Below are 11,472 nucleotides of genomic sequence, written 5' to 3' on the forward strand. Positions count from 1 at the left end.
CTGATCACCTTCCAGTAACTTTTGAAATATCCCAAGAAATAATTTGTAATCCCAACAGCTCTACTTTCAATTACCATAGAGCTGATTGGGAGCAGTATCGAACATTTATGGAATATAACTTCGATCCAAACATTCATTTGCAAACCAAAGATGAAATTAATTACGCTCTTGAATCTCTGACTACTTCTATAGTTGAAGCAAGAGCTGCCTCAGTACCAAAATGCGAGGTTAAATTCGATTCAATTATAATAGACGATGATCTTCAGCTCTTGATCCGTCTTAAAAATGTCCGTAGGAGACAATATCAAAGAACACGCGATCCTGCCATGAAAGTTATCTGGCGGGATTTGCAAAAACAAATTAAAAAGCGATTCTCTGCCCTGAGGAACAAAACTTTTGAAAATAATATTTCTAAATTAGACCCGAGTTCCAAACCCTTTTGGAAACTCACAAAAATTTTGAAAAAACCTCAAAAGCCAATTCCAGCGCTTAAAGAAGGTGGTAAAATTTTGATCACAAATTTGGAAAAAGCTCAGAAACTTGCTAAGCAATTCGAGAGTTCCCATAATTTCAGTTTGGGTCTTACTAGTCCTATTGAGAATCAGGTTGCTCGGGATTTTCTGAATATTTTCTCTCGGGAAAATATTTTTGATGATTCCTGGGGGACTGATTTGGACGAAGTAAGGTCTATAACTAAAAATTTTCAAAATATGAAAGCTCCAGGTGATGATGGAATTTTCTATATCCTTATCAAAAAACTCCCAGAGAGTACCTTGTCTTTCTTGGTAAAATTATTTAACAGATGTTTCCATTTGGCATACTTTCCTGATAAATGGAAAAATGCAAAAGTTGTTCCAATTTTGAAGCCGGATAAAAATCCAGCTGAAGCTTCTAGCTACCGTCCAATAAGTTTGCTTTCTTCAATAAGTAAACTTTTTGAAAAAATAATTTTGAATAGAATGATGCTTCACATCAATACGAACTCAATTTTTGCAGATGAGCAGTTTGGATTTCGCCATGGGCATTCAACTACTCATCAACTCTTGAGAGTTACCAATTTAATTCGTTCAAACAAATCTGAAGGCCACTCAACTGGAGTTGCTCTTCTAGACATAGAAAAAGCATTCGACAGTGTTTGGCATGAAGGTTTGATTGCTAAATTGAAAAAGTTTAATTTTCCACTTTATATTATTAAATTAGTTCAAAATTATTTAACTGACAGAACTCTGCAGGTAAATTATCAAAATTCCAAATCTAATCGACTACCTGTTAGAGCAGGAGTTCCTCAGGGTAGCATTCTTGGGCCTATATTGTATAACATTTTCACTTCGGACCTCCCTGATTTGCCTCAGGGTTGCCACAAATCTTTGTTCGCTGATGACACAGGCATTTCCGCTAAAGGAAGAAGTCTTCGTGTTATTTGCAGCAGACTGCAGAAAAGTTTAGATATTTTCTCTTCTTATTTACAAAAATGGAAGATTTCTCCCAACGCTTCCAAAACTCAACTTATAATATTTCCACATAAGCCTAGAGCTTCGTTTTTGAAACCTAGTAGTAGTCACATAGTCACTATGAACGGAGTTCCAATTTCCTGGTCAAACCAAGTGAAATATCTTGGATTAATACTTGACCAAAAATTAACTTTTAAAGATCACATTGAGGGCATTCAAGCTAAATGTAACAAATATATTAAATGTTTGTATCCTCTTATAAACAGGAAATCCAAACTTTGCCTGACGAATAAACTTCTAATATTTAAACAAGTTTTTAGACCGGCCATGCTTTACGCTGTGCCAATATGGTCTTGTTGTTGCACTACCAGGAAAAAAGCACTTCAAAGGATTCAGAACAAAATTCTGAAAATGATTTTGAAGTTGCCTCCCTGGTACAGTACAACCGAAGTACATAGAATTTCGAATGTTGAGACTTTAGAACAAATGTCCAACAAAATAATTAATAATTTCAGGCAAAAATCGTTGCAATCCTCAATTGCAACGATTAATTCCCTTTATACTTAGATAAGATTTAGTTTTAGTTTTTAGTTTTAAGATATCAATTGTTATACTGACATGCAGGTTAAAAAACCTGTTTAAAATACTGAATTGCCAAGACATGAACAATGTAAAAACACTTAGATATATATCATAACAATTAAGGCTGGTACGTTACTGCAGTAACTGGAGCACCTAGGTTAAAATGAAATGTAATTTATTTTGAATTTGAAACAAATAAAGAGTTAAAAAAAAAAATAAAAAAAAAAAAAAAAAAAAAAAAAAAAAACTATAATAAAAACGCTTGCCAAATCGTTTTCTTCGTCAGATTGTCAAGCAGTACAGTTGGGTCGTTGCTCGCTCTGTCGAGTTGTTCGATTAACCTATAGTTTGTTACAAACTTTCGCAGATATACTGCACGTCGCGTCGCATCGCGTGATGGGAAGACAGCGCTCCTGGAGCAGACTTCGTGACCAAGCGCAGAAGAAAAACAGTGGTGAGGGTAGCTCGGTACCTACCTCAAATAGGTACGCTACTCTTCCCACCGATGTTGGGAATACCAACCCAGTCCCGGTGAAGCGGACGAAAAAGAGGAAGAAGAACCAAGGACAGTCCGATGGTACGAGCGGACGCGACGATGTTACCGCGACGAACGCCAGCGACATTGGTGATTTCGGCGACGCCGTCGAAACCGAGAATTCTGCCGGCCCGAGTGCGGCGAAAGTCAAGCTTCCTCAACTGGTGGTGAAGCAAGTACCACTCAACATGCTGATTGGCGATCTTTCATCGCTGGGCGTTGCAGCTGAGTTTAAGCTCGGCAGGATCGGCACCAAGGTGATGCTGCGAACAAAAGCGGAGTACGAAGTGGCCGTGAAATATCTGAAGGATTCCAAGGCGGATTTCTTTACGCATGACATCCCCGGTGAGAAGCCCTTCAAGGTAGTCATCAGGGGTTTACCAAACTTCGACCCCAAGATGGTCGAAGCTGAAATCAACCGGTACAAGCTAGCCGCAATCGCTGTCTTCCAAATGACAAGGAGAGACGAAAACGTGAAGACGTACCCGGATTGTCTCTTCCTGGTGCACTTCCAGAAAGGGACGGTGACTCTCAATGCGCTGCAAGCCATCCGATCGATCTACTCCATCATCGTACGATGGGAGCCATACCGTGGCGGCCATCGTGACGTAACGCAGTGCCAGCGGTGCCTCAATTTTGGACACGGTACCCGCAACTGCAACATCAAGCCACGCTGCAGCAACTGCGCTCAAGAACACGCCACTTCCAACTGCCCTGCGGATGTAGCCGTGGTGTTAAAATGCGCCAACTGTGGTGGTGCTCATCACGGTTCCGACAGACAGTGCTCCAAACGTGAGGACTTCAAACGCATCCGAAAACAGGTGGCAACGGACGGAGGATTTCCCGCCTCTTCGTGCTCCTCAGCAAAGGCAAGCGAATTCGCGGGTGCATCCCACTCAAGCAACTTCCGGTGATTCTGCTGGCCAAAGCTCTCCATCTCCCCCTGGATTCTGGAGACAACCAACAGCGCAAAACAACAACCCCGATCTGTTCTCAGCGGATGAACTGATGGAAATTTTCGTCAACATGTCCGGTGCTCTTCGTAAGTGCCGCAATAAGCCCGAACAGATCCAAGTGTTCGGTAAGTTCATCATCCAGCATGGCGTCTAAACCGCTAACTATCGTCACCTGGAATGCTTGCTCTGTAAGAGCAAAAAAGATTGAGCTTGCCGACTTTCTCCGCAAGCACAGCATCGACGTGGGCCTTCTAACCGAGACCCATTTAAAGTCCGGCGACAGCTTCTGGTTGCCTGACCACAACATTATCCGGCTTGATCGCACCAGCTCCAGGGGGGGTGGTGTTGCGGTCGTCGTCAAGAAAGGAATAAAATACCACACTCTGTCCCATATCCGCACCTCTATCATCGAGGCCCTTGGATACGTCCAGTTCATCACCGTCTACTGCCCTCGACAGTGTGCCGCCAGCAGTGAACTAGCGGCTAAATTCAAGAAGGACCTGTCCACCATCACCCGTACTGGTTCCCGCTTCGTAGTTGGAGGAGATCTGAATGCTCGCCTTGAGGCCTGGCGGAACTACCAGCAGAACCAGAACGGCCGTCTCCTGTTCGACCACTCACAGCATGGGATGTACTCCGTTTGGTTTTCGGATGAACCAACATTCATCTCACCGGCGGGCAAACCATCGACGCTAGACCTGTTCCTGACAAATATCGGCTTGTCCAAGCCGGTAGCTTTGAACGAACTCAGCTCCGACCACCAACCGGTGGTGGCTGAACTGGGCTGCAACGTGGCTCCTGCTTCAAGCCTGCACAAGGACTACCATCGCGTAAACTGGGCCCAGTTTTGACGCGTGGTAGACAGGCACATCATCGACAACCCGCCGCTTGACACCGTGGAGGACATCGACCGAGCGTTGGAGGGACTCCACCAAGGCATAACCGTGGCTGACGAGGCGTGCGTCCGACGAGTTCCTGTGAGGGGAAAGTTTATTGCCATTGATTCCCACACCCAACTTTTGATTCGCCTGAGAAATGTTCGTAGACGCCAGTTTCAGAGGACTGGAGATCTAGCGAGGAAACGTGAAATGGCCGATCTGAACAAGGAGATTGCTTCCAGAATGGGCTCACTCCGGAACGAAAGTTTCGGGCGGCTTGTCCACCCATTCTGGAAAGTTGCCAAGGTCTTAAAGACGCACCCTAAACCCATTTCACCACTCAAAGATGAAAATGATGACGATTGGCTCATAATCACCCCTCAGGAGAAAGCAAATGCGATTGGTGAGCATATTGCCAAATCGCACTTGCTTGGCTCCAACATCCAAAGTCCGCTCGAAGTTCAGGTTGAGCAATGCGTACTCAACCTTGATTCCTCTCCTTGTGCCATCCCTCCGGAGGATAGAATCACAGTGGAACAGATTTGCTCAGCGCTGAAATGCACCAAAAACATGAAGGCCCCCGGGTTTGACGGAATATTCAACCTAGTGTTGAAAAATCTCAGCATGAAGGTTCACTCTCTGCTGGCTGCTGTCTTCAACAGATGCTTGGAACTGCACTACTTTCCAAGTATCTGGAAGACAGCGAAAATCATACCTATCCGCAAACCCGGGAAGGACCCAACGCTAGCTTCAAGCTACAGACCAATCAGCCTCCTTTCAGCGCTGAGCAAATTGTTTGAGAAACTTATTCTCAATCGTTTGCTCAGGTTTGTCGAGGAGCAAAACATTTTCCTACCGGAAAAGTTCGGGTTCAGGAAGGGGCACTCCACAAATCATCAGCTAGTACGGGTGATGAATAACATCCGAAGTAACAAGGCTGTATCCAAGTCTACAGCCATGGCATTCTTAGACGTTGAGAAAGCGTTTGACAATGTCTGGCACAATGGGCTTGTATACAAGCTTTGTAACTTCAACTTTCCTTTGCATCTTATTAAAATCACCCGTAACTACCTTCAGCAAAGGTCGTTTAAGGTATCGTTGAATGGCTGCCTTTCAAACGCGTTCTCCATCCCAGCAGGAGTTCCGCAAGGAAGTCTGTTGGGCCCTTTGCTTTACAGCATCTACACTTCAGACATTCCTCCCCTCGGAGACGGTTGTGTGTTCTTCCTGTTCGCAGATGATACCGCAATAACCGTCAAGGGTAGGATGCCTCGCGAAATAACGAACAAACTTCAACGATGCCTTAACGCCTTTGCTGATTATGCCACCACGTGGAAAATCAAAATCAATGCCTCCAAAACACAAGCGATCATGTTCCTCCATCGGCAATCGCCCAAACTGAAACCGGCTCCATCTTGTACTGTAATCATGGTTGTCACAAGTTCGATGCAAAGCTCCTCTTCCGTTAGCATGTAGAGAAAACTGTAGTACTGTACCTTGGTTAGGTGTCTGTATCCGCTGATTTGCCGCAGATCCCGCCTCTCAAGGGTGAACAAACTGGCCGTGTATTTACAAACAAATCATGACACTTGCGATCCTCTACGCAGCTCCGGTGTGGGAATCATGTGCACAGACTCACAGGAACAAAATCCAGGTCGCTCAGAATAGAGTGCTGAGGATGGTACTTGATCGTCCTTTTGACACTAGAATAACAAATTTACACGAAGAGGCAGGCATTGCCAAAATAGATTCCAGAATTAACGAAATTAAGACTAAATTTGCACAAAAATGTAATTTATCAGAACATGCTTTGATAAGCAATTTATATATAGTAAATAGATTAGCTGTATATAGTAGTTGTAGGTTAGTTGTAGTAGTAGTAGTAAAATTTACGTTTATTTTCTGGGTTTTATGTTTCAACATTTGATTTAACATTTCAATTGGTTAGCCTTTGGCTCTTCATCTTTGTTCTAGTTAATTGGTTATTCTAATGTGATGATTGCGTTTAGCGCTAATTTACAGGATACCCTTTGTGGGATTGTTTTGGTTTGAATTTAAAAATTTGATAACCTACCTACTTGAGCACCTAACTACTTAAACTAGGTTGCCAAATCACGAATGATCTGGTGGTTTGATCGCAGACAGGCGACTCTGAACCTTTCCAGCGTGGAAGTCTTTCGCTCCTCGAGTGTTTGAAGACCGGCTAGGTGGTGAATCTCAGAATTACGAGTTCGCGGTGGACTGTTAAGGATCATTCTGAGGATCTTGTTTTGGATCCTCTGAAGCTTTAAGTGGTGGCACTTAGCACAACTCTCCCAGATTGGCATACCATACTCAATAACCGGCAGAATGATTTGCTTGTGGACAGCAAGCTTGTTTTTGAGGGACAGGGTGGACTTCCTGTTTATCAGAGGGTAGAGCGACCTGATCAAGATGTTACACTTGGTGGATGTCTTGTCCACATGGGATCGGAATAGCAATTTGCTATCGAGGGTGAGACCAAGGTAGACTACTTCACTCGACCATTCAATGGGAGTGCTATCAAGATGGATCTTGACGTTAGCAGGCGGAACAAGCCGAGGTGAATACGAATGTGGAAACAGAATGGTTTGTGTTTTAGCTGCATTGATACAAATCTTCCAGCTCTTAAAATAGTCGGACAAAACATCCAGGCCTGATTGTAGTTTACTCGCCAGAGCACGGATCACTCGACCCTTATAGATGATGGAGGTGTCATCTGCGAACATTGACAGGATACCACCACCCGGCAGGGGAGGAACGTCTGACGTGAAAATGTTGAATAGGATAGGCCCAAGCAGGCTACCTTGAGGGACCCCTGCATCAACGTTGAACGTATCAGAGGAGACATTGTTCAAGTAGACCTGGAATGATCTGCCCGACAAGTAGTTTTTGATGATCTTCACGAGGTAGTTCGGAAAGTTGTATCGATGCAGCTTGTACACTAGACCATCATGCCAGACATTGTCGAACGCCTTCTCGACGTCCAACAATGCCATGGCAGATGTATTGGAAACGGACTTGTTCCGCTTGATGATGTTAGTAACCCGTGCGAGTTGGTGGATGGTAGAGTGGCCTTTCCTAAACCCGAATTGCTATTTGAGAAAGATGTTATTATCATTTGAAAACACCAGCAGACGGCTGAGTATCAATTTTTCGAATAGCTTCGAGATGGAGGACAAGAGGCTGATGGGGCGATAGTTTTTGGCACTAGTAGGGTCTTTGCCAGGTTTGTGAATTGGAATAACTTTGGCTAACTTCCAGCATGCAGGGAAGTAGCCAAGCATTAAACACTTGTTGAAGACCACTGCAAGGTGCTTGAAGAAGTCAACACTCAAGTTTTTCAGCTCGAGGTTGACCACTCCATCGACTTTATGTTCTTTGTTGATTTAATCGCTGCTATCACCTCATCAGCCGATATTCTACTTTCGTCAGGGACAACTACGGGGGTGGCAGCGACACTAGCCATTGCCTGTGATACTGCAGGCTCGTGGGGACTCACCATGGCGTGGCCAAGGTTATGTGAATTTACAAAGTGTTGTCCAAGAGCATTGGCCTTTTCAAATGGGGTTATTAGTAAAGATGGGTCCGAATTTTGGTTAGGAGAGGAAAGGGGAGGAATGGGCCTCGGCTTATTTTTCAAAATCTTTGCCATTTTCCAGAATGGCTTAGCACAATCTGGGAGAGAGCGAATCTTGTTTGCAAAATCGATATTTCTGAGATCCACCATCCTGGCTTGGATGATTTTGTTCAAACGGTTGCAATTGGTCTTCAGGTTAGGCAGCCCAGTACGCTGGTACTGCCTACGAATCGTGTTGCGGAGTCTAATGAGGTCTTTAGTAGGCCTGTAAAGGTTCAGAGTATTACTCACCTGTCTGGATACTGGCACATGTAGCTCCCTGGCCCGGGAAATTGCTTGATCGATGGAGCGCAGACACCGGTCAACATGGACGATTCCGGTTGGACATCGTAGTCTACAGCGGTGTCGACACAATGTTGGAACTGACCCCAGTCAACACGATGATAGTTGCGCCGGAAAGCTTCAAATCGATTTACGGAGGATCCCACCTCAGTCACCACCGGGTAGTGTTCCGAGCTGAGTTCCTGATAGGTGATAGGTTGAGCGATGTTGTTGCCCATGTTGCTGATGAAGATATCGATGGTAGCGTGAACACCGGACCGACTCAACCGGGTGGGAGTTTCCGGACTCAAGATGTTGTACTGCGCTTCCTGCAGGTCGTTGTTCAGGATGGTGCCGTTTTGATTGCGCCGATTGTTGCCCCAAGCTTGATGTTTGGCGTTCAGGTCGCCAGCGATGATAAAGTTTTCCCGTCGTCGTGTTAGCTTGATAATATCTCGTCGCAGATCTGCTACCGATCCGTCCCTGATGTTGACTTGTTTGGGGCAGTAAACCGCGACGATGGTGATGGGGCCGATAGGAGTAGAAACTTCCACCCCTACGGCTTCGATGATCTTCAGCTGAAAGCTGGGCATCAGTCGACAGCAGATGTTTCTCCTTATTGCAATAGCCACTCCTCCTCCTCCAGAGTTGGTTCGATCTAGCCTCACGAGCCGGAAATCGGGAAGGTAGATGTTTGTTTCAGGCTTCAGGTGGGTTTCAGTTATGATGGCAATGTCGATGTTTCGTTCATTGAGAAACTCAACAAACTCGATGTTTTTGCTCTTCAAGGAGCAAGCGTTCCAATTTACGATCTTGATTGCTTCACGGTCCATACTTAGTGACAAGGGACAGGGCAGCATGAAGCTGTTCAGATCGAGTCTTGCAGGTGCGCAAGATGATGATGACCTCGGCCACGAGCGTCACAAGTTCCTCCGAGGTGAACGGAGAATCGTCGACAGGCTCACCTGAGAGAACACCAGCGTATGATAAACCAGGGGCGGTGGAGGGACCTGGCATTGGCTGGGCAGCAGCAGCAGCGAGACGATGCTGGGCTGTTCGATTGTTAGGAATACTCACATGCTTGACTTGTTGGTTGTTGAGCGGAAGTGGTTCTAAGTTCGGAACATGTCGACGGGGCTGAAGAGCTGGGTACTGGACTTCCGTGCGTGCAGGAGGCGAACGATGATTACGGAGGCGACCGGGCTGATTATTGATCGTAGCCTTCCGACGGATATTGATGAACTCCACTCGCTTGGGACATCCGCGATTGGAGGCTTGGTGGTTACCACCGCAGTTGACACACGTTGGCTCGATGTCATCATCTTGCTCACAGGACGCAGTCGAGTGAGTTCCAGCACACTTGCCGCAGATAGTCTTCATATGACAGTTTTTGGTGCCATGGCCGTAGGAGAGGCAGTTCATACACTGCGTAACATCACGATGTTGGGATTTGTAATGCTCCCAACTGATGATGACCTGAAACAGGTCCCGGATTTTGGATCTCAGAGCCGCTAGACTGGTGGATCCCTTCGTGAAGTGCACCAGGAACAACTGGTCACGGAAGCTGGTGTTGTGGTTGGAACGCCGGTTTATTGGGAACACCGCCTCAGGTTTGAGCCCAAGCCGCTCCAGCTCGGATTTAACCACAGCCGCCTCGAACGACGGTAATCCACGCAATACCAGCTTCAGTGGCTTGCTCGATGGCAGATCGTGCGTGAAGAAGTCAACGTTGTTTTCCTTTAGGAAACATCCTGTTTGATTGTACTCCTCCAGGCTGGAGCACATGATTTTGGTGCCGATGCTGCAAAGCTTGAAGCGAGGCAGCAGCTTGTGTTTTGCCAGTTCGGCACGCAGCTTGGCAACATCCTTCTCCGGCGTGAAAAGCGGGGGAATCCGCTCTCTTGCAGCGATGGGAACGACGTCACCATCGCCATTTTCTTCGGGGAGCACCGCAAACTGGTTGGCTTGCAGTACCCATTTTCCGGCGTCATCCTGCGACGCGCTGTGCTGGATTACCACCTTCTTTGAAGGGCCCGCTGCTGAATCATTGGTACGTTTACGCACCATTTGTTTCGTGTTGGCAAGTTGCAGTAAACTTGCCAGAACGCGCGAAGGTGGCGACGCTTCCACGGCGCAACGCGACAGCACAAACCGAATCGAAGCGAGAACTCGAGCGAAAAAGAAAACGAACAGCTCAACAGTCGAGCAAAGAGTCTCAACAAACTCATCTGGTTAGTTGTAGTTATTAATAGTAGCTATAAGTAGTCTCCTTTTTCCAATTCAAATCAAACCAATCCCACCAAGGTGGTCATACTTTAAAAAAGGCCTGATAGGACTAGGAACTGTAAATAATAATTAAAATCTCAAATGTACTTAGGTTGAAAAGACGCATCTGTGTCACTTGAAAACTCATACATGTAAACCACACAAACACAAGAAATAAAGATCATTTAAAGTCAAAAAGTTTTCTTCGTCATTAGCTTTCGAGCAACGGACGGATAAGCGCCGGACACAACGTATGAGTGGAACAGCACGCATCGCACCAATACGAAGACGACGACGAAAGCAGTCATCCGGTCGGCATCGACTTGCACTGGTGTGGTCACCATTTGAAAAAACAACCGGCCCTTTTCAGGGCCACCAATTCAAAAACGGAAAGAGTTAAGAACTAAATTATCAACATAGTTGTTCCGTCCACTAGCGGTCCTACGTCAAGCTTCCGTTCATGCCCCTAGGCACAGACCCTTCTACTTTTTTTTCCTTTATTAGAAAGACTTTCAGTAAAGGAAAAAAAACGCTATTGTATCAGATTTATTTCAGGCAGACCAGGAATCAATTTTGACAAACACCTTCTCGAAAATCACACGATCAACAACCCCCCGTTGGGTGTAGCTTAGGGATGCAGTGTACCATGATGAAAGTTCTATAAGTTTTTTTTTAACGTTAGAGGACTTCTGTAACAAAATTTTGCAAGGGAAGAATTACAACCTGATTTTGTTCTCTATGTATATACAACATTCAATTAGTTCCGAGTGTACGATTATATAACATCGATTAGAATGCATAGAGCAACAGAAAATGGTATTTCAACTTCACAACTTGATTGATTGATTATCAGAGCAATATATGTACAACTAAGCCGTGACTCATA

The sequence above is a fragment of the Ochlerotatus camptorhynchus genome, unplaced genomic scaffold, assembly GCF_037179485.1.
Source record: "Ochlerotatus camptorhynchus isolate MF236.1 unplaced genomic scaffold, CSIRO-AGI_Acam_v1.1 ptg000144l, whole genome shotgun sequence".
NCBI lineage: Eukaryota > Metazoa > Arthropoda > Insecta > Diptera > Culicidae > Ochlerotatus > Ochlerotatus camptorhynchus.